Consider the following 27,851-nt stretch of genomic DNA (forward strand, 5'->3'; position numbering starts at 1 on the left):
TCTGTAAGGTGGAATAATTCAGGTAACTTTGGAGTGGGGGGAGAGGCTGAGAAATAAAAGAGGCTACATTGATTTCCTACCTTTTTTTTTCCAGTTCCAGTTTCTTTATTTTGTTCCCAAGACCCCTAGGCTGTGTGGATGTATTGCTACTGTAGGTAACCATCTATTGTGACATTCTCCCTTTTCTTTAGCCAGTCACATCAACCATAGCTAATGAGACGATACTCTGTCCTCAGCAGCGAGCCACTTTCATACCTAACAGCCTGTGGTTCTGCTCTGCTTTGAGACTTATTGCATATTCAGGAATATATATATATATATATATATATATTTGCATTCCACTAGGTGCTTTCCACACCACATGGTTCCATTCAACTTGTGCAGCCTGCCAGCTTTCAAGCCGCGGTGCCTTAAAACTCTAGAACAACAGGCCCAAGGCCACCGTAATTCATATCTTTTTTAAGGTCAACTGTCATTGGGAAACAAATGAGGGAACTCCAAAACATATGTTATGAGCCGCACACACACCCTTTCAGCTGTCAATATGCAATGCCACAACTTGCTGCAACCTGCCATTTGCAAAACTCATACAGTACTACTATTATAACTGAGCGGTACTTTTATGTCTATAACAAAGAACGAAGAGGTGTTAAATATTAGGGGTTAACAAACTGTGTTTTGCAAGAAAAATAATTCTATTTAAAAATGTGTTTTAAAAAATAAAGCCACATCAAATACATCAGTTACATAATAGTTCACGGTTTTGAACTCAACACTCAAATTATAAATAAAACATTTCAACAATTTTTAAATAAAACACCTGAACATTATAAGTAATATTATTGTGCCTATTCTGCACACTAAGTTATGAACTACATTTGTCAGAACAACAAGTCTGCCACTACACTATTCCTTCCCCCAACATGACTTTTATTGAAATTCAAAAAGGTATCATGAGAAACTGTAAAACTACATCAAATTTAAAAAAGATGCTTTCTGATGACACTTAGTAAATGCTGATTTGAATAAATAGTAAACCCCCTCCTTATTAACTAATACAAAAAGGATAGTTTATAAAACACATCCAAGACACACTTCAAAGCAAAACATCAAACTATGCAGTTACATTTTGTTAACCTCTCAAAGAAGAAAACCCAGTTTTAAAAGTCAAGTTATTTGTTTCCTTGAAACAATCATCACATGCCTGCATTTTAGATAGCCAAAGCAACCTGCAATCTGTAAACAGATTACCCTCATCCCTCCCTGTTAAATTCAGCAAAGAGCAGTGGAACAGAAAATTATATGTAGCTGGCAAAGTCACAACTCGCTCACATGCAGCTATGGAGGAAAAACCAGTACTTACAGAACTGTAAAATAAAATATCCCAGTTTCTCTTTTACATTTTACAGCAAATCAAACAAAGATCTCAGCTCTCATCAAGTCACTGCTTCCACTGCACTGATCAGCCAGGCAGAAAAGGCCCTTATGGATTCCCTATGCAGCTGGGAGATAATGGAACCATATTCTCAGCTGGGACTAGAGAAGCCTAACCGCTATGCACTGAGCACTGTATGGCTGCTCACTAGCATTAATCAGGAAGTACAGTGTTCCACTGCTTTATGCCTCCCCTTCCCCCCAAGGACCTGCACAATTAACACATGAATCAAAGATGCACAAATTGGGAGACCTTGTACACAGAAGGACATATAATCCCAGTTCAGGGATATCTGAACACTGGTTAATTTTGTTCACTGATCAAGGATACAAGACTTCTTTTTAATTAAAGGCAAACACACACATTTATGTATATGGTTCCTGGATTTAAGTAACACTGTAATCCTGCTATGACCACATAATAGATGATTACATAAATCTCTGTAATTAAACTGAATGCTTTGCGAATACAGCATTATATGCTGCTATAAACCCAGATTTCTGTGTCAGGTCTTTTCTGCAGCAGTTAAATTTCTAATACACTGATTTTGTTTTGTTTTAAAAAAAGAGTATCCACCTTTCCTAATCCTTAGGATGAGGGCAGGTAACAATTTTTTAAAATATGAACCACAGCACAATATTTAAATATAAAGCACAAAAATGAGTAACATATAAAACGTAAAGGCCACAGCTGAGCATCATGTTAGTAGATAAAGATTTGGGTCTGGGATACCTTTGTTTAAATCCAGGCATGGATAACTGGGTGGTCCTAGGCCTTAGTTATTTATTCCTCAGACTTCAGTTAAATTAAGATTTGACCAATTACATAGGGTTATCAGGGACAAACAATGACAGTTAAATGCTAATCATAGTATAAATGCTTGAGAAATTATCAGTGGGAAATATCCAACAATATATTTGCCTGAGTAGAATGACTTCTGTTTGTGCAATAGGACTTTCCCCCCTCCGCCCATTATGACATACAATCCCCAAATCTGCAGGGGGGGGGAATGTTTGCCTTACTGCTATGTTGGAACCCCCCCCCCCATTAACAGCAAGTAAAATAATTATAAAATAATTGTACTGTTATTTTTATTTACTTATTTCTCTCTCTCAAACAAGCAGTATTTTAAAGATTCTACTGTGTAAACACGAGATTAAATTAAGCAGCCACTGAGCACTTTCTCATTGTGGAAGATGTGTGAATGGGAAATGGGACAAGTAATCATCACTATCAGGACAACTTCCATAGGCGTAGGGTGGGAGGTCTTGCTGTGCCTTGACAACTAACACGTTAATTATGATTAAGCTTTCATAGACAAGAGTAGCGCCTGCTTCTTGGGAAGAAAGCAATGACAAACCTAGACAGCATCTTAAAAAGCAGAGACATCACCGTGCCGACAAAGGTCTGTATAGTTAAAGCTATGGTTTTCCCAGTAGTAATGTATGGAAGTCAGAGCTGGACCATAAAGAAGACTGATCGCCGAAGAATTGATGCTTTTGAATTATGGTGCTGGAGGAGACTCTTGAGAGTCCCATGGACTGCAAGAAGATCAAACTTATCCATCCTTAAAGAAATCAGCCCTGAGTGCTCACTGGAAGGACAGATCCTGAAGTTGAGGCTCCAGTACTTTAGCCACCTCATGAGAAGAGAAGACTCCCTAGAAAAGACCCTGATGTTGGGAAAGATGGAGGGCACAAGGAGAAAGGGACGTCAGAGGATGAGATGGTTGGACAGTGTTCTCGAAGCGACTAGCATGAGTTTGGCCAAACTGCAGGAGGCAGTGAAAGATAGGTGTACCTGGCGTGCTCTGGTCCATGGGGTCACAAAGAGTCAGACACAACTAAACGACTGAACAACAAAGACAAGAGTAGAATTCACCTGATAGAAGAATGGAGTGTCATCTTCAGTTGGCAGGTGCACAGGTACACACACAGATTCAGAGAAAAAGATAACTGGAAATAATGCAGTTAAATTGCAAAATATGAATGGAGTACAAGCTGTGACAATTTTATGGGAAGCCAAAGAGAAGCAAAGTTATCATTCACAAAAGCAATAAAAGTTGGTGATAACTTCCAAGCATTCTTGAATCAAGTAAGACTTGCAGTGGGAAAGGAAGCTTAAGAACCTGGGGTTGCACCATCAAGCAATTCACACTTCAGGTTCTTTGGGATTTCTTGGCTGACAAGGTAGTGGCCTGTATGTTACCAGATACAGGTTTTTGGCATTGCTATGTTTGCCCAACTGGATTTGTTCCAAATGGTTTTGGTGAGCCAGTCATGATTTGTGTCACAATCACAGCTGCCTATTTGGGATGCCCACAGACAAAAGAAAATAGTGATCGCCAATCTGCCAATGTCATATTTTCCCTGGATCTTTGTTATGTTATGGTTTGTTTGTTTTTAACGCAGGCATGTTCAACCAGTTGATCATGATCTACTGGTCGATTGTGGAGTGTTCCTGGTTGATCCTGCCCCCCCCCAAAGCGCTCAACAACTCTGATGAAGCCTGTTCTGCCAAATGCAGCGGTTCTTTTCAAGGATATCAGGGCAAATAAACAAAGCAGGTAGAAGATGAACCAAAGTACCATTATTGAAGAAAACAAAGCATACATACCTAAATCAACATGTCCCCAATCCGCTCCCAGGAGCCCCTCAAATGGGTAGCAAGGACACACAAACAGACTCACAGTACCCTCACCCTGGGTCCGTGACTAGGCTGTCTCTCCCATCCCAAATGCCTGCCTTTTATAGAGAGCTTGATCTTAATTAGCAACATCTGTGGTCAAACATCCAAGCTCTCTTTCCTTAAAGAAACATCCACACAGAAGCTAAGTTTGGGGCGCAGCTTGGATATGGGGAGAACTCCAAGACATGCCATCCTATCTTCTCGTAACAATATCTTCCGGGTTGTTTCCCATACAAAGCCTCCCCGAAATAAGCTCAATTTGTAATGCTTTACTTATTGTTCTGAAAGTAGGTTGTTGGTTTTTCAGTGTTGCCATAAAAATTGTGTCTGCTTTCTTATGGAGAGTATGTCACTATTGCAGAAAAAAGCCTTCAGCATAGTCCATTATAATCTACAGAGTGCTCTGGTACCTGGACCTGAATTAGTGAACACAAAAAGGTTGAGTAGGGCATCCATAAACATTTATTTTTGAATGCTGATTTCTGATATTCTGATTTCTGACAGAAAATGAAGCACTGGGCACTTTTTGATTCACACATGCATATAAATAACTTGATTTCTTTATATGATACTACTGACTGCTGAATGTGTGCAATAACAACACTGAAAAGCATTAAAGCAACAATGTGCTATGAAACTTCTGTCTGTTGTTTTTGAACTGAAGTGGTTCATTAATGCCTGCAAGTTACAACTTGATATTGCAGTCATCAAGTGAACGATATACTGTATACTGTAGGACAGCAAATTACAAGCATAGTTTATAAACAATATGGAACTGCTCTAAACATGAAAGGCAGGCTTGGGGGGGGGGAAATCCAAACATTTACAAAGGAGCAATTAAAAACAATGCGGCAGAGTGGGGGGGGGGGGTAAAAAAAACAACTCAGTCCAATAAAGTATAAGCATGTTCAGTGGCACAAAAGGACATAGCTGGCTAGAAGCATTAAAAGGAATACCCCACTGTGCAACGTTTAGCAGCTAATCCTTCATAGCAAATTCATAGAGATCTGAGATACTCTATACACTAAAAAGCCACCTGCAGCATTCCACCCTAAAGACCACTTCCATTGATAAATTATATCACACCTGAACCAACATATCAATCAAAATATTACCCTGTTCCAGAGGGCATGAAGGGGATATGAAAGCCTTTTTCACAGTTATCATTCATCAGTTGTCAGTACTCTACACTTTTTGTTGTTGTTGGTTCTCTGGCTATCCACGCATATATTGGAAGGGCCATAGCACTGTGGCAAAAATTCATGTTTTCTATGAAGAAGTTCGGAGGTTCAGTCCCTGGTTGCTCCAGGTAAGGTTGGGAAAGACCCGTTTGAAACCCATGGAAGCTGCTGGCTGTAAGTGCAGAATAGCTAAAGGGACAATTGGTCTGTCTTCCTCATGGGTAGGTAAACGAAGGCCTGGGAGCTGGATCCGGCCCAATCGCCTTCTCAATCTGGCCCGCGGACAGTCTGGAAATCAGTGTGTTTTTACATGAGTAGAATGTGTCCTTTTATTTAAAATGCATCTCTGGGTTATTTGTGGGGCATAGAAATTCGTTCTCCCCCCCCCTTCAAAATATAGTCCGCCCCGCCCCCCACAAGGTCTGAGGGACAGTGGACCGGCCCCCTGCTGAAAAAGTTTGCTGGCCCCTGGTCTTGCTATAAGGCAGCTTATCAGTGCAACCCTATAAATGTTTACTCAATTTTAAGCCCCACTGAGTTCAAAGGAGCTTGCTCTCATGTAAGTGGGTACAGGGTTACAGTCTAGGTATAGTTTTATCAAAATATGTGTGGATTATAGAGAAAGCAATACTGGAGTAATAATTTTTTTTAGACTTTCAGGTGTACCTGCGACTGGCCCAGGAAGCTAGGATAACAAACTATTCAACTCAGCAGCAGGCAGTATTGTGGGGCAGCATCGCACAGCTGACCTCCACTCTTTTGCATCCTGCTGCTTACCAGGAGGTAGTGCGGGAGAGATAAGGTTGATGTGATGTGATTGCACCCATGGGAGCACTGAATTGGCTACACCAGTGTGTGTGCACCATGCCAGCTCTCTGCCTCCTCTTCGCCTCTCTGCCTCCTGATAAGTAGCAGTGATGCAACTAACCAGAGGGCACATGAGCTACAGATACAAATGTTCCCCTTCTCTAGCTATGACCAACTGCAGTTGGAATGCTGTTCTGTAATTGAGTAAGATGTGCAAGACATCGGAGGAAGCTGCGGATAATTAAAAACAATAGCATAATCCTATGCATGTATACCCTTAAGTAAATACCATATACAGTGGTACCTTGGGTTACAGACACTTCAGGTTACAGACTCCGCTAACCCAGAAATAGTACCTCAGTTTAAGAACTTTGCTTCAGGATGAGAACAGAAATCGTGCGGCGGTGGCGCGACGGCAGCGGGAGGTCCCATTAGCTAAAGTGGTACCTCAGGTTAAGAACAGTTTCAGGTTAAGAACGAACCTCCAGAATGAATTAAGTTCTTAACCCGAGGTAACACTGTATTTCAACTGGATTTAGTCCCAGGTAAGTGTGAACAGGTAAGATTAGAGTCTGAAAAGTATTTCACAGTGTGGGTTTTGTTGGGTAAGGCAGCTGTGAGAAGAACAAAGCACACATACCAAATCCAAGTATTTGGATTTGTGTGATTCACATGGCCTGCGTCTCTTAATCATCTAATACAAAAAGAAGCACAACTTGCCTATTACCTTGTAAATATGCCATCTTCAGAGGCCTTTGCAACAATCGCATTAAAAAGAAACCCAAGCATACTTACATAAACAGTGTGCCTCATTTCCTGTTTGTAAAATACAAGGCCATTAATCTCTTTCTGTCTCACATACAAAATGGTTATAGCAATGATAATTACCTACTCCACAGGGGTGTATTGAGGCTTAGTTAATATTTAAAAAGCAATTTGGTATTTATGGACAAACGATACTAAATATAGGTGTAGTTTATTATTGCAATTATTATTACTGTCACTTCCAGATATAGTTCATTCTGTGCACTGTGCACAAAATATCCTGTGTCTGATTTTGCAGAGTGCATTTGAGACATATTATATCTAATAGCTATGGAGATAATGCAGTTCTCATATCACTTCACAGCTACAACAATGACTAACTGGTAAGCCAATGAGAGGCACAATTTGACTGACGTCCAGAATTCTACCATCGGCTTTAGTCCTCTTTGGATAAGGTCCCAAGTTAACCGAAACCCTGAGCTTCAGAAAAATAATAACAGTATGTACCAAGTACAAAAAAATAAATAAATTCTCTGGCATTCCTAGTAGGGTACATAATGAGGACTGGACCCAGGTAAATGAAACAGTTTCCTTCCTGAAAGACAGAGGGAGGAAAGGGAGGCTGGACTGCATACAAAAAAAGAACAGAATAAAATAAAACATTGTAGACCCAGTGCTGATAAAGTGTATAGTTTAGGCCTGGCCAATATGTAACTCACCAAAATGAAATTAGTCCACCACACATGCATAGTGGCCCACCAGCAATATATTGTGCCTCCTGCCTAATGCCCAAAAAGTAGATTGCTTGTTAATCTCCTGCACCACAGTAATTTGCTGTGATGCAGCGTCAAGTTCTGATTTTCTATACAAAAAGCAGGAGAAGACTTACCTGAAAATGTTAAAATAAGCAATAAAAAGAGAGTAACCCAACAACAACAGATTCTTCAAAAGTATGAGAAAACCATGTGTGCTTCAATAGTTTATTTGGCTAGTGTGTGGTGGGTGTGGATTACAAGTGGAAATCTCCCCCCGGAGGGCACCAGGTTGATGAAGGCTGCATACAATACTGCAAACAAGTAAGCTCCAGAAATTCTACTAAATAGTTTTGCACTAAGAAAACACACCAAAAGCCTAAATATAATGCAGAAGTTCCTATATACAAGAAGGGCAACATAACTCTCTTCAGATATGATCTGTCTAATGTGATCCAATAGAGCAAATTTAGAATGCTTCTGAGATTAGAGATTCCACAATATATTGTTAGTTGAACACTGCCCTGTACAGAAACAAATTTGCTTGAAGAATGCTCTTGTGAGCCAAGTGCTGGAGGTTATGTCCTGAACATTCTGTATCCCCATCACCCTAGTTCTTACATGATAGGTACATTTCACATCACCCATCATTTTCTTGTTATTGTTGTTTAGTCGTTCAGTTGTGTCCGACTCTTTGTGACCCCATGGACCCCATGGACCAGAGCACGCCAGGCACTCCTGTCTTCCACTGCCTCCCGCAGTTTGGTCAGACTCATGATGGTAGCTTTGAGAACACTGTCCAACCATCTGATCCTCTGTCATTGCCTTCTCCTTGTGCCCTCAATCATTCCCAACATCAGGGTCTTTTCCAGGGAGTCTTCTCTTCTCATGAGGTGGCCAAAGTATTGGAACCTCAGCTTCAGGATCTGTCCTTCCAGTGAGCACTCAGGGCTGATTTCCTTCAGAATGGATAGTTTTGATCTTCTTGCAGTCCATGGGACTCTCAAGAGTCTCCTCCAGCACCATAATTCAAAAGCATCAATTCTTCAGTGATCAGCCTTCTTTATGGTCCAGCTCTCATTTCCATACATCACTACTGGGAAAACCATAGCTTTAACTATATGGACCTTTGTCGGCAAGGTGATGTCTCTGCTTTTTTAAGATGCTGTCTAATCATGCCTTACGTATGGTCATTTTCTAAATTCTACTCCAAAGGGAATACAGGACAACCTAGTCACATCACAGGTCTATATCTGATTGCATCCAGTACTCAGTTTTAACTACACCAGTTAATGTGAACCATTCGTCTAGGAAGGATGAAAAAGCCTAGCACCTGTGTTAATTCCAGATACGTTCTTTGAAAACTCTGAGACCAATACTGTGTGATATGGACCACAGAAGCATAAACATGGAAACTTAGCTAGACTAGTGGTATCTTATGTTGACATTGTGACTGCAACCCTGAACACTGCATACAAAAGGGTATCTTTGTTAGCAGAGAAGATAACGTGAAATGTTATAGCTATCTAAAACAAGGCAACCTGGAATATTAGCCACTGATTGTATTCAATCAGTATATGGTGTTAATTAGAAAAGAGAAATCAGCTGAATTATATTGTTGAGGATCTGTTGAAACTAGTAATCAGACTCAGCAGACCACTAGACCAGGCTTCCTCAACCTCGGCGCTCCAGGTGTTTTTGGCCTACAACTCCTATGATTCCTAGCTGGCAGGACCAGTGGTCAGGGAAGATGGGAATTGCAGTCTCAAAACATCTGGAGGGCTGAGGTTGAGGAAGCCTTCACTAGACCAATAATTCCTTTGGAAAATTGACTCTTAAATGCACAATTTAACCCCCCCCCCCAAATGGAACTAATTTCTCATTTATAATTTTTGACAGTGGAATAAACACCCTCAAAAGGTTGTGAGCTATCCTTCATTGGAGGTTTTAAAGCAGAGTTTAGATGTCAGGGACAGTGCTTTTTTCTGAGGGGACGCAGTGGTACGCATACCCCTAAACATTTTGTGAATCTTTGTACTTTTGTGCATTTACTGTATTTATTTTTCCTGATTTGAACTATAAAATGGTGATTTTCTTGTGTCAAAATGAGAGTACCCCTAAACATTTTTTAAAGGAAAAAAAGCACTGGTCAGGGATGCTTTATTTGTGATTCCTGCATTGCAAGGGGGTTGGACCAGATGACTCTTCAGTTCTGTGAATATGTACTCCTAAGAACACAAAAGGGATTCTTGGAATTTCTAAAACAAATCTGGGAAATTGATTTGATTGAAGAAATAGATCCAACTAAATGGGCAACAGAATGTTGTTTTATTTGTATAATATGCCACCATCTAAAGCAGGAGAAGTAAACCTGTGGCCTCCAGGTGTTGTTGAACTGCATCATCCCTGACCATTCACCATGCTGACTGGGGCTGCTGTAGTACAGAGCATCTTACATAAAATTTCCAGGGCTGGACTTAAGTAGTTTTAACTGTATTATTTTGTCATGGGTCAGAACTTTTTCTGAACCAGACCTTTATTGTACAAGCATATGCAGCATAGTCTGTGACACCTAAAGAATCATCTAATATGTTTCATGTACATTGGTTGGCCTTTGCATGGTAACTTCAGCATATTACTATCATCCCATATATATTCATGCTCTTCAATCATGTGGCTGAGAAAGAAGAGTGGGATATAAATTTGTTTAAATGAGTAAATAAATAATGCTATCTTTGTGTGCTTGCTATCTGTTTGATTTCAGAATGCTACCACAAAGGTGGTAGGATTCTCAGGGTGATGATAATAATTATGTGTATAATATTATTCTGTTCTTCCTAATAAAATATAATTTTACAAGGAGGAAACCCCCCCCCCCCGAAAAGTACAACAAATGTACATGCTGAGTTGTAGATCTTTAATTGAATTAACATAAAATTTAATTGCCTTTGGGTATCAAAAGCTTTGTTTGTATGGAATGAAAATATTTTTTTCCTGTGTATAAATGTTAATTGTCATAAACAAGAACATCTTTTGCTTTCAATATTCTGTGGGTATTTTAATTTGTAGGCATAACCATTATACTCAACTAGAATTAGGGATTTCCCCAAAGGCATCATGTGAAGTAATGAATTAGAATGGTGAGGCGCTTCTTGTCAATATGGCTAGAATGCTGACTTTCTGAAGGGAAAAGGAAAAGGCCAGTCTACAGAGGAATCTTTTCTTTGTGACAAAATTTTGAACGGGGGGGGGGGGGGGAGAGACTAATGCAGAGTGGGCATGAGACACAAGGGAGTACAAGCCATATTGAAGACATGATGAGCTATTGATCTCCTGAGGGAACCCTCTGAAAAGCTCATCTGAAAAGCTATAAAGGACCACAGAGTGCCGAAGGTATCAACCACCTAGAAACAGATTAAAAAACTTCTTTCTTGAGCTTATTTTCTTCCTCTGACATGACATGTGGAATGGTTGAATTGTGATAGAGATGCAGAGGAGCAACAATTTAAATGGCTTAATGACTATCCTGACAGTGCAGCATTCCGAGGCACAAGATACTTGGACATCCATTATGAAGGCCTACAATGAAGTCTCCTTCATTATGTATGGGACACTATCAAATTTGATGAAGCGCAAATTGTTACTGTAATTCAGATCCTTGAGAATTCTTTCCCTGCCCCCTCCTTGGTTACTGATAAGTGGATTCATACCATGAAGAGTGAATAGTTTGCTGTTTCAAGCAGCTCATGCATCATCCAAGAATTCGCTTCTTCGTATCACTAGGAAAGGCTATAAACTGAGATTGAACCAATTCCAGGTGCCAAGCAGGGTTCTTAAAACAATTATACTATCCAAGATGAGGGGCCCTTAGTTGATAAGATTGGCTTGATCACAGAGACTGAAGGTTCATGGCAGCTCCCAATGAAGAGATGACCAATTAGTAATCAAGATAATTACTTTCTCCTTCCTAATGACCTTTGTTGGAAGGCTAGGGAAGATCCATACATTTTAATGCTGAGACCTTGTCATTTATTTTACCATGATAATTGGAAAGGATAAAAGATGCTTCACCTTCCACCCTCTCCTCAGAGAGAGCAGGCAACATTTGGGTGCACGTTCCAGACTAATTTCTCCTCAGTCTCAATGTCAGGGTGTAGAAGACTCACCATGCTAAGCTGGTCCTTTCGCGACAACACCTTTCGTCTTCCACTTCAGTAGCAAGGAATGGAATACAAGTTTGCCTCAGCTGGCATAGAGAGCATCAAGGGACAAGTGGGCACAAATCCCTCTCAGTGCTCTGCCCAGCATTCATATTGCCCAGACCCATCTAGAGATTGCTTCTTGCAGCTTTCCCACAGGAATCTGGTGGGCCACTGTTAAAACAGAATACTAAATAGGCCACTGGCCTGATCCAGCAGGCTCTTCTTATGTTTTTACATTTGCTGGCAAATGTAAATGTGCTATCAAATCTTATGCACACCTTAATTTTTGCAATGTAATTTGCCCCCAAAAGGTGAACATTAAATTCGAGTAAATACGGCATTACTTTCATTACAACTGAGCCCCCTGCCCTGGCTTCAGTATCAGGTAATCTTCATTAACATGACGTAGAGGCAGAAGAGTTATAATTCTTACCACCTCAGCACAGTCCTAAAAAAAGAAAAAAAAATCTTAACATACCACAATTAAAATTAGAAGAAAGTTCCCAATGCTGCCAAAAATTGTGGTGGTGGAGATTTCCCCCAGGATTTCCAATTTAAAAAGATGTTATATCATCTTAACCTGAACCAAGCTTCTTAATATTTTCCACATATCTCCCAGTATATACTGCTTCTGCTTCATATGATATATCTAGTCATCTGAGATTCTAGGAGATTGAGGAGGTGGGGATATATGCTCTGGCATTCTGCTTTTGAAATGAACTCCCAGAATCTAAGCTGGCCTGGGGAACAGAAGACTTTCTTTGCCCAATTCCTCCTTGGAGAGTTATTTCAAGGAATATTAATAGAACATAGTCTTCTCTTCCAGGCAGGAACATTATAGAGCCTTTATTCCCTGCTACTATTGCTTCGGGTGCTTGCAGCATGAATTTGGTTGCTGCTGTTTCTTCACTTGCTTTTCATTTTTGTGCTCTTCCAAGAAGACATCCTGGAGAGTGAAGTCAAATGGGCCTTAGAAAGCACTGCTAATAACAAGACCGGTGGAAGTAATGATATTCCAGTTGAACTATTTAAAATTTTAAAAGATGATGCTGTTAAGGAGCTACACTCAATATGCCAGCAAGTTTGGAAAACTCAGCAGTGGCCAGAGGATTGGGGAAGATCAGTCTACATCCCAATCCCAAAGAAGGGCAGTGCCAAAGAAGGCTCCAACTACCGCACAATTGCACTCATTTCACACGCTAGAAAAGTTATGCTCAAAATTCTACAAGGCAGGCTTAAGCAATATGTGGACCGAGAACTCCCAGAAGTGCAAGCTGGATTTCGAAGGGGCAGAGGAACCAGAGACCAAATTGTAAACATGTGCTGGATTATGAAGAAAGCTAGAGGGTTCCAAAAAAAAACATCTACTTCTGCTTTATTGACTACACAAAAGCATTTGACTGTGTTGACCACAGCAAACTATGGCAAGTTCTTAAAGAAATTGGGAGTGCCGGATCACCTCATCTGTCTCCTGAGAAATCTTTTGTGGGACAAGAAGCTACAGTTAAAACTGGATATGGAAAAACTGATTGGTTCAAAATTGGAAAAGGAGTACGACAAGGCTGTATATTGTCTCCCTGCTTATTTAACTTATATGCAGAATTCATCATGCGAAAGCCTGGACTGAATGAATCCCAAGCCGAAATTAAGATTGCCGGAAGAAATATCAAAAACCTCAGATATACTGATGACACAACCTTGATGGCAGAAAGTGAGGGGGAATTAAAGAACCTTTTAATGAGGGTGAAAGAGGAGAGCACAAAATATGGTCTGAAGCTCAACATCAAAAAAACTAAGATTATGGCCACTGGTCCCATCACCTCCTGGCAAATAGAAGGGGAAGAAATGGAGGCAGTGAGAGATTTTACTTTCTTGGGCTCCGTGATCACTGCAGATGGTGACAGCAGTCACGAAATTAGAAGAAGCCTGCTTCTTGGGAGGAAAGCAATGACAAACCTAGACAGCATCTTAAAAAGCAGAGACATCGCCTTGCTGACAAAGGTCCGTATAGTTAAAGCTATGGTTTTCCCAGTAGTAATGTATGGAAGTGAGTTAGGGGTCACAAAGAGTCGGACATGACTAAATGACCAAACAACAACAACAACAAGGCATGATACACAATGGGATGAGAGGAAGGCTAAACTTCAACTCCCAGCATACTGACCATTGAACATACTTGATGGGACTAATGGTAGTTGGAGATGAACAGCATCTGGAGGGCTGCAGGTTAGCCATCCTAGCAATAGAATGAAGAATTGTACAAAATTACAGCTCTAATGTTTTACAGAATATAATCAGCTGACAGCAGCAGATGAAAGAAAAAAGGCCATTGTCAAAATCTACTTATATTTACATTCCTGTTGTTCATAATTAGCAGAATTATCTTCTTCATAAAAGCCTGCATGTGTGGACTGTGAGTCTGAAAAAGTATCCTTCAAACTATGTTTTCTTTTACTTTCATTGTTCATCTCTTGTTGTGGAAATCATTATTGTGTTACTTGCTTAGAACAATAGGCTGCGAAAGCCATTCAAACAAAGCCCTATGATTATTTATTGCCTCATGGGAATCTGCTGAAGCATCAATAGTAAATATGAAAGGTCAGGAACAACATTAACTACTAACCTTCCGAAAGCAAACCTTTCAGTGATAGATGATGACAATGACTAACTTGCATGACTATTCGGCACTTTTCCTAGAGAACTTGCAAAAATATGTTCATTCTCATTCTATTATTATCAATATTATTCACTTTTTACACAGAGAAGAGAATACCAAGCAACTTAGAGAATAATTGACATTAAATATAATCATAAAACAATCATAAATCATAATAACCAAGCACAGTACATATATATCAATTATTCCAATTGATGTGTGCACTGATAGTTTTCTAGGGATGCATCCATTTGTGGGTGAAGTTAAACAAAGTTATGTTGTGCAGTTATTCATTATCATCATCATCATCATCATCATCATTTATTATTTCTACCCTGCCCATCTGGCTGGGTCTCCCCAGGCTTCCAACAGAAGGTTAAAAATACATTAAAACATCAGTTATTAAAACTTCCCTAAACGGGGCTGCCTTCAGATGTCTTCTAAATGTCAGATAGTTGTTAATTTCCTTGACATTTGATGGGAGGGCATTCCACAGGGCAGGCGCCACTACCGAGAAGGCCCTCTGCCTGGTTTCACAACAGTATTCCATTGATGTTATTGTTCTCTGTTGCTACAGAGGGCAGAATGGAAATTGCGAGGAAGCAGATTTTGGCAATACGTTCAGGGACACTTTCTGGTGGCATGAGTGGTTCAACTGTGGAGCAGACTGCCTTGGGAGGTAGTGGACTTTCTATGTAGATGCTTCATGCATAGCACATCCTGCAATTAGTACTGTGGGATATGGGGTGGTCTAGATAACACACAAAAGTTCCTTTGAAACCCTAGGATGTGGTTTCAAGTCTCTCCCCCCCCCTGTTTTTTTTAAACTTGTTTTAAATATACAAATTATATACAGAGCATCAGTATGCATACTGACATTCACAAATAATAATAATAGTAAATAATTCACATGTCCATCAAACTGCCCAGTTTCAAAGAAAGAATTAAGAATAAAGTAAATTTGCAGCAGTATTATTCTGTCATTGATAAGCACTCCAAACCACAAACACGGAACTCAGTCGCATGAAATACTTTCCACGCTCAGTATAATGGAAGGAAGAATTCTGCATGAACAAAGAGATACACTGATGCACTGGATTATATAGAACATTACTGCTAAACCCAGTGATGTTCTTACTGAGATAACTGAGTAACTTCTGAAATGGCACAAACCTGTGCTTTCTGCATGCAGCATAGACATAATGTCGCTGCCAAATCATATGGTTACTCAAATCTACCAACGTCGATGAAGTTTATCTTATAAATGTTCATTTCACATTCTTTCTTGGAAGATTTCTTTTTTCTTTTTTCAGGAAGGACAGTTCTCACTGTTTTACATGCCTATGATTGCACCAGATCAGCAAATAACACAAAAATATTTAAATTTCATAACTAACAGGAATATAATTTGGAAAAACAAAAACAAAATCTGGTTGTGTGCCAAATGAAAACTAATGCAAGTCAGCAACTCTCCATGGGGCCATAGTAAGATGAATGATTTGATCCCTTCTGTATTATTTATTATGCCTTTTTATCTATGAATTTTAAACTATCCATTACCAGAAATGATGCCTATTTAAATAATATTATGACAGGGAGTTTTTTCTTCTTCCTAAAAGCTCTTTCCATCGAATCTGCAGTTAATACCATAGAAGTTAAGCCTCCATACTTCTTCCAATTGTTGTCAGGCTGTATAATACCCTCTGTATTGTATGGGAATATTTGCTTACTTGCCGCAGCATGCAAGAATGTGAATTGCTAATTAGTATCCAATGCATTTTAAATAATTAGTGATGATTGCTGTATTTGAAGTGTAAGCAATTGTAAAATGTGCTGCTTGGCAAAAGTCCAGAAAACCAACACAGTATTTGGGATAATTATAGACAGTTAAATTGCTTTGGGTGTATTAATTGATAAGGTACATAAAAAGTGAAGGAGAAGAGAAAAGTAAAAGTGTCTAAAATTCTGTGTGGGTCCACAAATTTGCTTCTTAGGTTCTGGCCTTATATTATTTGGAAATGTGAGTAATTTGGGGCCTACAATTATTATTTGATTTAAGTTATTTGGCCTTTGCACTTTATTTGCAAAATAATTTCTATACTGACACCATTAATAAAAAGAGTCATAGCAGTGAGCAGCATAAAATCAACCATAAAATTACATCCACAAAACAAGCGCCAAATACATCATGTTGTTTCAAATACACACATTTGAATAACCTGTAATAACTGTCCCCATCACTCAACAATATAATAATATAATAATAATAATAATAATAATAATAATAATAATAATAATAATAATAATAGTTCTCGATGCGACTGGCATGAGTCTGACCAAACTGTGGGAGGCAGTGAAAGACAGGCGTGCCTGGCGTGCTCTGGACCATGGGGTCACAAAGAGTCGGACACGACTGAACGACTGAACAACAACAACAAATAATAGTACTGAAATCGATTTACCACCAATGCTCTGCTAGTTCCTTTGGAGCATGATAGACCAACAGTTACAAAATGTTTGGTATTAGTATAAAACAGCTCCCTGGAGACAGATAAATCAAATGATAACAAATTTAAAGTGCTTAATAAGAAGCTGTATCCGAACATCCTCTTAACTGGGCTTAGTTTCAGCGATTACACTTAAGGAATTTTTTTTTGCTGGTTTTCATTTGTCATATTTCTATTTTGGAAGCATATTATTTCATATATTATTGCATTTATATGTTGCCTTCCTGCCAAGGCACACAGTACAGTTATTCAATATTTATCTATATTTTATCTTATATTTCCCCAAAGTATTGTTACTTTCTCTGAATCCTTGGCACGGAAAGAACTAACATACAATGAATGAATAAATGCTTGCAACATACAGTATTAGAAATGGTGGTTTTACCTTTTGTGTAGGAATTTGTCTATCAGTGTTATTAGTCATGCTAGCTTAACTCCAGATCCAGACACAATAAGCCTAAAATAACAGTTGTGGAGAAACAGTTGAGGGCTGTTGCCTTCAAACCCTATCTGTGGGCTCCATTGAGGCATCTGGTTCCTGCATTATTATGCTTGATTCAGAAATAAAAATTCAAGAACCAACATATAGCTCCTTGTGTTATATCCTTGAAAGCTAGATAGAACTTATTTAAATGTCTGTCACAAGGAAGAAGGAGCAAGCTTGTTTCCTCCCGCTTCGAAGGCTAAGACCCGAACCATTGGCTTCATGTCAGAAGAAAGGAAATTCTGACTAAACATCAGGAAGAACTTTCTGACTGTAAAAGCTGTTCAGCAGCGGAACGGACTACCTCGGAAGGTGGTGGTCTCTCCTTCTTTGAAGATATTGAAGCAGAGGTTTGATGGTCATCCATCATGCATGATCTAGTTGAGATTTGTGCATTCCAGGGGTGGACTAGATGACCTTTGGTGTCCTGTCCAACTCTACAATTTTATGATTCCAGTCATGTGAAAGCCCACACAGCCCAAAGGTGTTTGTTTTAGTTTGGATGGCATGTTTAGCATCAGCTTAGTACTGTGGTATCAGAGCTCTATAGAAAGTGAAGACTTCCAGCCGATGCCTTCTTTTGAAATTAATTGTGTGCCGCTTGTATGTATTTAAAAACATGTGATTATCCTGAATGTTTACAGTGTCGTGAAACATGATCTTACTTTCTAACCTTTTCATTAACAGAATAGGTTTTAATAAATGATTACGGCCATAAGAATTTCCATATTGATACAATAAATTCAATTTATTAAGATATCTGAGCAATCAAAGTTTAAGGTTAACATTAAGGCTTCATTGATGTACTCTAGTAAAACTATTCTGGTAAAAAAAAAGCAAGTTATGTATGCATTAATAAATGACAGCATTTGTTCAAATTAATATACTACAGTCTTTCTTCCATCTTTTGACCTGCGGTATCAAAGGCACAGGAAACGAGCTTTAATTTATGAAAATCAAGCTTTGCCTACAGCTGAATAAGGTTGCAATAATTTATTGTACATTCATAAAGTAATTGTTATGGAGCTCAAAACTGGCATTCAGGTGGGGTAGTATGAAGTACCAGTGACATAGGATCTATCTCTCATATTATTAGTGGAGCTGCATATACACAAGCATTACCTAACAATTCAATTGTTGATGCCATAGAATAGCCTTAAACAGCTGTGCAGTGATATAAACAGCAATAATTCACTGAGGGATGCTGCCAAATCTGTGGCACTGATTAATCAACATGATATCACAATAGAAGCCCGCAATATTGTGCTCAGGACATTTTTGTGCAATAGCACAAAAGAGGAGGGTGAGGAACAGAATAGAGACCAAGGTAAAATGTATTTCTGCACCTAAACGACATTCTTGTCTTTATAAGAGCAGCATACAGAATTTCATTGCTAGTGAATTGCTTCAAGCATTTAAATAAAAAGTGTGTGTATACACTCTCTCTCTCTCTCTCTCTCACACACACACACACACACACCACATATATATAGTAGGTAGGTAGGTAGGTGGGTAGGTAAGTTAGTTAGTTAGTTAGTTAGTTAGTTAGTTAGTTAGTTAGTTAGTTAGTTAGTTAAAAGAAGACGCCATAATCAAACCATGGTTTGGGATGCTGGCATGAACATGGAAGCTATGGGGAATAGTAGTTGGTTTAAAAATAGAAGTGGATTCTTCTGTTAAATTCCTCCAGCATGTGAAAAATGAAAAGTTGCAATGGCTGGATCCATACTAGGGAAGTATGGTTTTCTACAGATTCTGAACTGGCCCACAATATTCAACTGTTATTAGGCAAGCTGAGTGTAGTTTGGCATCAATGACCAACGTGGCAGCCATCTTACCTCTGGGAAGGAGGTATGATGTTTATGACATAGCATTGTTATTTCCTGGAATAGTTTCCAGGAACATGGCTAGAGCAGCCATGCCATTGCTTGAAGTGGTGGCAATCCTTTTCTTGTTGATAAAGAAAAAAAGAAAGGGAAAGTTGGCCACCATGTATTTAGTGTAAGATTATTTTTCTTCAACAAATCATCCTACTTCTAAAAAGGGGGGAGATTTGGTTTAATACCTACCACTGTGTGTGTGTGTGTGTGTGTGTGTGTGTGTGTTCAAGCAGCAGCCATACTAGATGAATCTCTGTTAAAGATCTGAGGGATTTTTTTTAGTTTGATATTTAGGGCATTATATGTAAATCATCTTATTTATAACCTTTATTTTATACTCAGTGATGAAGGAAAGAATTCTTCTCAGTGCTTTGTTTTTTGGTGGAAAAAAATATTTTCATAAGTTCATTAATAACAATGAATGAATGCCAGTTCCAAATTCAATATTAGGCAAGCTTGGCAGTTTCAAAGTATTTATCTTTCTTTACTAAATGTATGTAAAATAAGAATGCTAAATTAGGACACTTTCTAATGCTAAGTGAACATTTTCTAATGCAAATTATCCAATGCAATAATTTGCATAGAATTTTTTTCTATTCAAAACTTTCCAGAAACCCGGTATAACTGTTTCTACTTTTAGCTGAACAGAAGAGATTATTTCCATTACGCAATAGGAAAATGTGGTATTACTACAGTAGTGATTACCAATGACAGCTAAAAAATGACACAAGTGTATCTGCTTTAGAAGTACTTGATATTATATTAAAAGGTTGGTTATTTCAGAAACAAATTGCACCACAATATGAAAGGGTGATAACTAAAAAGCTCATGACTTTTCAGGGAAAATACAAGGTTTCCTGCCAGCCGACTTCAAGCTGAACATTTTTTTTTAAAGTAAGACAGGTGACACCTCTGATTCTGTAAAAGATCCCACATATGCTAACCCATCCCTACTCCCGCATGCTGCTTAGTTTGCAATGATTTATCTATGCCTCTACTTTGGCGGAAGGAACAGATGCTGCCCTCATCTTGTCACTGTACCACTTTAGTCACTTCCTTTTTCTGTATATCATGAACTCTATGCTAACTCACTGGGTTTCAAAGTTCAAAGTGAGACTCTCTAAGCAGGATAAGGCAATTGCTGTGGAGAACAAACTGCTTCTCAATAGCCTGCCCAACTCAATTTTGGAGGTATATATCTCTACTGGGTTAGGTGGGAACTTATTTCCCCCCATTGTGATCCAGAGCAGTAAGACAGGTGACACTCTTTGGCCCTTTCCAACATGGCAGCCTTGACATGAATGCTGATCAGTAAATAACAAATCTTCATGACAATAGAGTAGGGAGTTACACAGTGCAATCCTGACCATGTCTACTCAGAAGTCTAGATAAGTGGACTTATGATTTCAGCCACAGTCAGGATCTGGGAGATGGTTTCCTAAGCATTAATTCAAATGAGATTCTTACTTTGGGGTAGAAATTGTTCATAAGAATCTGTGGTCGTTCAACAAAACTTGGTATGAAACCCAGATGGTAAGAATTCATAAGAAAGGTTTGCCACTAAGGCTCATGACAGAAATTTTACAATTAACTTTTATCCTAAATAGCTAATTTGTTTATTGTGTATCAATAGTCTGAGTTTTGGGCATAACTTTCATAATGCATCCTAGCTTTGGTTTTTTAAATAGATAAATAACTTAAAAATTGCTTGGCCTACCCTACAGCTACTGTGTGAATTGAATGTTAGCTTATTAACTTCATATGTTAATTAGTTTCACTTAATTTTTAGAAGATGTTGTGCTGCACCTGTTGAATATGTCTTTTAAAAACACAGGCGGTCTACTGGAACAACAACAACAAATGAAAAAGAAGGTTAAAGCACTGTTAATTTTGAATACATTAAGTCCTGATATTTAGATGAGAAGGACACCCATGGGAGATGTCTAGGGATAGATCTTGTAGGGATGAGCAATTAGATGTGTTAAGAAGAAAGATGAGCAGTGAAATCTAGACATGTGAAGAATGCAGAAAATGGAGTGCAAAGCCCTTTGGTAAAAGTTGACAGGCTATGATGAGACGGAACAAGGAGAAACGCATCAGTAGAAAACACAAAAGCATCACAGCAGGAGAAAGAACTGCATAGGTTCTGCATTATCAGACTGTGAAGAGACTCACCCAAACAATCACTCTCAGTTGTTGCTTAAGTCAGACAGGCACATTTCTTAATTGGCATGGCAGGTAGCAAAAGTGCTTCCCCCAAAGACCCCGGTATGGCACCATCATTAAAAATCATAGCCTAAATATTTAAAATGTTATCAAAATATTGCTGCAATGCCATGAATGCTATTTAATAAGATTTCTGAAAGCGACTAGGAACTGTGTTCTGGTAACCTTTCAGAGTAACATTTTTATCAGAGAAAACTCAAGAGCTTGTAATGAGAAGAATAAAACACACACTAGAAGAACTCTGCCGTTTTAAGCTAAACATGTGTTCTTACACTTTCTGCAACAGATTCTTTCTAATAAATATTAGTGTACCACTAAAAAATAAAAATAAACATGGAGCCGTTCAATTATTTACTTTCCACATTTTTGTGTCCCTCAGACCCTGTGGAATGTAGCAAGGTCCCAGGTTTACTCGGGAACCCCAGGCAATGAAAGCAGGAGTGCAAACTCCTGTTGTGACAGTGACTTGGCATGATCATTCCCCCCACTTTGTAGCAGTGGAAGAGGCAAAGAAGTCCCACTTTGCTGCCTCAGTGGCACAGGGTGTCCATTACCAGCTTTGGTGAGTTAGCCTGCTATGACTGTTCCTCAACAGGATTAGCCTTGTCATCATTGTCTGTGTACTGGTAACAAGTCTGGATTGCTGCAATAAGCTGTATGTGGAGCTTATGCCTGATATGATAGCTTCACCCAGTGCACAATTTGACTGCTAGGGTATCTAGTTTTGCATATATTACACTGGTAATGAAAACCAGGTTCAAGGTTTTGTTGTTGACATTTAATACCATAAAAAAAGCCTGGCACCAGTTGCTGGAAACTTTGGTGGGTGGGAAGAGTGTTCTTGTGCTCAGGGTCCTGCTTATGGGTTTCCCACAGGCATCTGGCTGACCACTGAGAACAGGCTGCTGGACTAGATGGTCCATTGGCCTGATTGCCACCTGGTCACAACACAGAAGCAGGATTTCTCAGTGCTGGTGTCCATCCTTCGGAATGCCCTTCCAGAGGTTGACTTAGATGTATATACAGTAGACTGCATGAAATGCCCGTTTAAAATATACATGTTTACTCAAGTTTTCCTGGATCCTGATTCCTAACACTTAAACTTTATTTACAGCAGAGCTTTCCAAACTGTGTGTCATGACAAATTAGCGTGTCGACTGCAGTGTGTAGGTGTGTCACTGAACACTCCCCATGCTCCTGCCGTGGCTGGAAAGGGGTTAGTTTAACCTTCGGTTTGCTAGTAAAACCAAATCACTGTGTCACAAAATGATGCATGTCTAAAAAGTGTGTCACCAACATGAAAAGTTTGGAAAGCTCTGATCTACAGCATATACTTTTATCTACAGCATATCAAGTTTTAAATAATTTGTAAAAAGGTGTTACTTGATTTCCATGTGAAAACACACACACACACACACACACACACACACACTCATGAGATTTCTATTTTTAGGTACTACATAAATGTTATAAATTATAAATAATAGTGTACAGAATGCAGATCAGAGTCTAAAATAGATAATGTTCCACCCTTCAATCATCTGAAATAGCTTTCTAATAGCAAAATCTAGTTCAAAAGGATCATTATTTCCCCCCTCTCTCTGTATATATATATATATATATTCAGAGAGACCTATTATTTCTTCAGAACACAAAATGAGAGCCTTGATTTAACTCAATAGCACAAAAACTAGACAAAGAGAATTTAGAAAGCCATTGAAAAATTAAGGGCGGAAGGAAAAAGTTATCAGAAATGAGGGGAAACTATAAATAGAAAGGAAAAAAGTCAGGTAATAGTTTTTTTGTTTCTTAAAAAAAGAAAAGACTAATGAAGGCAAGGAAAATTTCCCAAAAAACAAAGGGAAGGAAAAAGAACAGGGAATAAAGGAAATGGAATTTCAAAAAGGCAAGTGAACATAGATTTTTAAAAATCCAGAATACCCTGGAGACAATGTATGCATATAAATGAAGGGAAATATTAAGACAAGTTCTTGTACGAACAGATGTTTCTGGTGTTACTCTCTGCAAGCAGCATAATTATTTTAATCAATGCTGCACACTGTATCTTGCTATGAAGTTATCAGGTGTGGCCATCAGTATAAATGAAAAAAGGTTAATAGAAGAGGAATTCCTACATGGAGGACATCTTACAGAGATTAACTAATTCAATCTTTATACCAATCTCTACAAAGGGATACATTTAGCTTTGTTCTGTATTTAAAATTGTTGCAGATATGCCCAGCTTCACTAAAGCTGGGTTAGCATTTTTATGAAGCAAACAGCAGGTCACTAAAGTTAACTCTTTGTGAGGCTGCCCTTGAAGTCGACCTGGAAGCTGTAACTAGTGCAAAATATGGCAGCTCAGCAGCTCACCTTCATGTTACACAACTGTTAATAGAATCACACTGGCTGCCAGTAAGTTAGTTAATTGATTGATTGTTCATAACAGTTCATATCCTGCCCTTCCTCCCAAAACCAGCCCAGGGTCAAAACTTCTAAAAACATCAAAGCAACAATTCTCTTCAGAAAGGTGCAGATTGGGAAAGATCTCTACCTAAAAGACTTGATGGAAGAGGAAGAGCTTCAGCAGATGCGGAAGAGGCAGCAATGTTAGTGCCTGTCTAATATTTAATGGGAGGGACTTCCTTAGAATAGGTGCTACAGCACCCAAGGCTCGATTCCTATATTATAGAGGATGAACTTCTTGACAAGATGTATTTGTAGAAGCACCTGCAGAGCACAGTAATCAGCTGAGTATATAAGGGGAGAGATGATCTTTCAATTAGCCTACTTGTTGGACTAAGTTAAATGTGCTGGTCTCATTGCTTATATACCCATTTGACCACTGCACTCTGCAGGAGATACCATCTTAGCAGGAGCTTTATTTACATCAGGCATAGGTAAACTCAGCCCTCCAGATGTTTGAGACTACAACTCCCATCATCCCTAGCTAACAGGACCTGTGATCAAGGATGATGGGAGCTGTAGTCCTAAAACATCTGGAGGGCCGAGTTTGCCTATACCTGTTTTACAGAATGCTAGATTTGGGAGCATTAATATGGTAGAACCTACCCCTGGGAACTCCCTCCTGTATATACTGGTCAGGCGCTGTCTCTATTGCTTTTCGGCATCAGTTGAATACTTTCCTCTTTAGGCAAGTCTTCTGAGTGGAATTTTTTTATCCTAATCCGTATGTGTACTGGATTTGAAATTGCTTTATATGCAATTGTTTAACTGGTTTTATAAATGTGCTTGTTTTTATACATGCAATAGTTTCATATGTGCTTTAACTCCATTGCGAAATCACTTAGAGGTGCTTCATAGGAAGTGTTCCATAAATGAAATAAATAATAACAACAACTTTGTTGGTTTCAACCCAGTAGCAGTATTTCTGGAGTGCTTTCTTGTGATAGCTGTGACTTCATCAAGTCTTGAATTGAGGCTGCGGAACTAAAATTCAAATGGTGTAGAGAGACTGAAACAAGGAGATTCCCACCATGCAATAATGTTGTGAGTCGAGGCCCCGCTCCCCGCTTTGTAATGAAATAAGACACATGGACACAAGTATTTTAGGTTATTGGGCTAAAAAAGCCCACAACTTTATTGGTTACAGAATGTGAGTGGTATTGGCTTAGGCATTGCATACGAACAGACTATACTTGACTCCTGCCTGCTCTGCAGTGAGTCACACCAGAGTTAACAACCTGTAGGGGCAGCTAAAAAAGCCAATGCAATTCTGGGCTGCATCAATAGGAGCATAGCATCTAGATCAAGGCAAGTAATAGTACCACTGTATTCTGCTCTGGTCAGATTTCACCTGGAATACTGTGTCCAGTTCTGGGCACCACAGTTCAAGAAGGATACTGACAAGCTGGAACATGTCCAGAGGAGGGCAACCAAAATGGTCAAAGGCCTGGAAACGATGCCTTATGAGGAACGGCTTAGGGAGCTGGGTATGTTTAGCCTGGAGAAGAGAAGGTTAAGGGGTGATATGATAGCCATGTTCAAATATATAAAAGGATGTCACATAGAGGAGGGAGAAAGGTTGTTTTCTGCTGCTCCAGAGAAGTGGACACGTAGCAATGGATTCAAACTACAAGAAAGAAGATTCCACCTAAACATTAGGAAGAACTTCCTGACAGTAAGAGCTGTTTGACAGTGGAATTTGCTGCCAAGGAGTGTGGTAGAGTCTCCTTCTTTGGAGGTCTTTAAACAGCCATTTGTCAGGAATGCTTTGATGGTGTTTCCTGTTTGGCAGGGGGGTGGACTGGATGGCCCTTGTGGTCTCTTCCAACTCTATGATTCTATGATTCAATGATTTTTTGTCTAATCAGCCACGTGGCATATGTATGAGCTTTTCCATGTAAAACTAAGCAGCTAATTGTACTGCATTAATCGGACTGTATTTTATGGAGCAAAATAGAGGAAAAAAATTTGTTGCTGTTAAATTAAAAAGCAATTAACTAACAGAGTATAATCCTTTGCTTTAAATTCAAGATAAAGACACCACAACATTTATTATTGCTCGAACACATTTATTTGCACTACCACCCTAGGCATGCGTATTCTGAAGAAAGCCCCCTAGTAAATGTACGTAGGATTGCAGTCTAATAATATATTGCATATCAGTAATGCTGTAAAGATGGTAACGTGAGCGTATTGCCATCATGCATTCAAATAAAAATTAGACAAGGGAGTGCGATGGTTTAGCAGCTCCATCCCAAAGTTAATGTAAAGCTGCATTAAACCTTTCAGTGTGCTGAGGAGTTAGGACCCCATAAACTATGGAATGTGTATCATTCACAGTGCATATTTTTTATGGTTCTGCTAATAACAATCACATATATACTGCAAATGCACAACAAGCAAAGTGGAAAAATTAGTCACTTCAGGAACCGTTTGACATAATGTGAATTTAAAATAAGTTTGCGGATAAAACTGATTAATGGAATGCTTACAGGTTGCTATGTGGCAATTTCAGATCAATCTATTTTTTTCTTATGCTTGTTTAACATATGTAGGTGTTCGTTTCATCCTGCAATTACAAATTGTGTGAAGGAAAAGTTTGGGACATGATAGTTCTTTCTGCCTCCCTCCATCATGTACTTGTCACCAGTCCCCCTGCCCTCCACATGCTGAAGGGCGAAAGTCAGCTGCAGGGAGCCAGCTGCAGACATTTGCCCCCCCACCCAATGTGTGAGGAGAAGAATGCCTGAACAGAGCTATAATTTCATCTGAACAATAAGGAATAGCTACTGAAAGCAAACAGAACAAATTGTATTTGCTTATTGTGGTAATACACAATTAGCTGTGAACTGGCCAACCTAAGGGGCTTGTGGCATGCATTTGGATTAGAAACTACAAAGCAAGGGGTTAGGTTTTTTGTGATACATGTGGCCTTAAAAAAATGAAAACCCTTGAAAAATACATAGATCAGGAAAATAAATCAATAATATTGTAACTTCCATAAATGCTGGTGAAAGCTAGAAATGCCTTTATGAAATGTACTAAACAAAAAAAAACCCTACATTTTAAAGCATATCAGACAATGAATGCATGTCTTATGCTACTGGCACACCTGCAATAATTATTACAGAGAGATTAGTGAGTCTATTCTATGCTCTGATAGCTCCATGTAGTGTTAGTTTAGTGCACTGAAGTGCATGTAATAGACTGAATTCCCTGGTGCTTCGAACAGACATCCAATTACAAAGTACTTGCACACTTTGTGTTTTTGACCTTGCCCATAACAAAATCTGAGAATGATGTACCAAGTCACTTTAAAACTGTGGAAAGCTAATAACAAACAAAATGCAATAGCCTCCCTGAAAACGTTTTATATTTAAGAGTAATCACAAGAATATTAAATATGTACACAATACTGAGCAGTAAATAGGGCCAAAAGAATATGTAATGACTCCATGTATTCAATCGAATGTCTGGGCCACAATGTAAAAAGGCATAAGGTAAAAGGCATAACGCGAAAGGCTGGACTGGATGAATCCCAAACCGGAATTAAGATTGGCGGAAGAAATATCAACAACCTCAGATATGCTGATGACACAACCTTGATGGCAGAAAGTGAGGAGGAATTAAAGAACATTTTAATGAGGGTGAAAGAGGAGAGCGCAAAATATGGTCTGAAGCTCAACATCAAAAAAATTAAGATCATGGCCACTGGTCCCATCACCTCTTGGCAAATAGAAGGGGAAGAAATAGAGGCAGTGAGAGATTTTACCTTCTTGAGCTCCATGATCACTGCAGATGG

General features: G+C 39.0%; 1 protein-coding gene across 4 annotated transcripts in view; it reads right to left on the reverse strand.

Annotated features, from left to right (window-relative positions):
• Positions 1–27,851, reverse strand: part of CNTN4 (contactin 4) — a 514,690-nt gene that overhangs the window by 297,601 nt on the left and 189,238 nt on the right. The window contains exon 1 of one of the 4 annotated variants that reach the window (XM_033141192.1): positions 1,364–1,548. The exons of the other annotated variants lie outside the window; for them this stretch is intronic. The gene's annotated coding sequence lies outside the window, so the exon portion shown is untranslated. Of the gene's footprint in view, positions 1–1,363; positions 1,549–27,851 lie in introns of those variants that run through there. 4 annotated transcript variants of the gene reach the window in all.

This window comes from Lacerta agilis, chromosome 2 (genome assembly GCF_009819535.1).
Source record: "Lacerta agilis isolate rLacAgi1 chromosome 2, rLacAgi1.pri, whole genome shotgun sequence".
In the NCBI taxonomy this organism is placed as follows: domain Eukaryota; kingdom Metazoa; phylum Chordata; class Lepidosauria; order Squamata; family Lacertidae; genus Lacerta; species Lacerta agilis.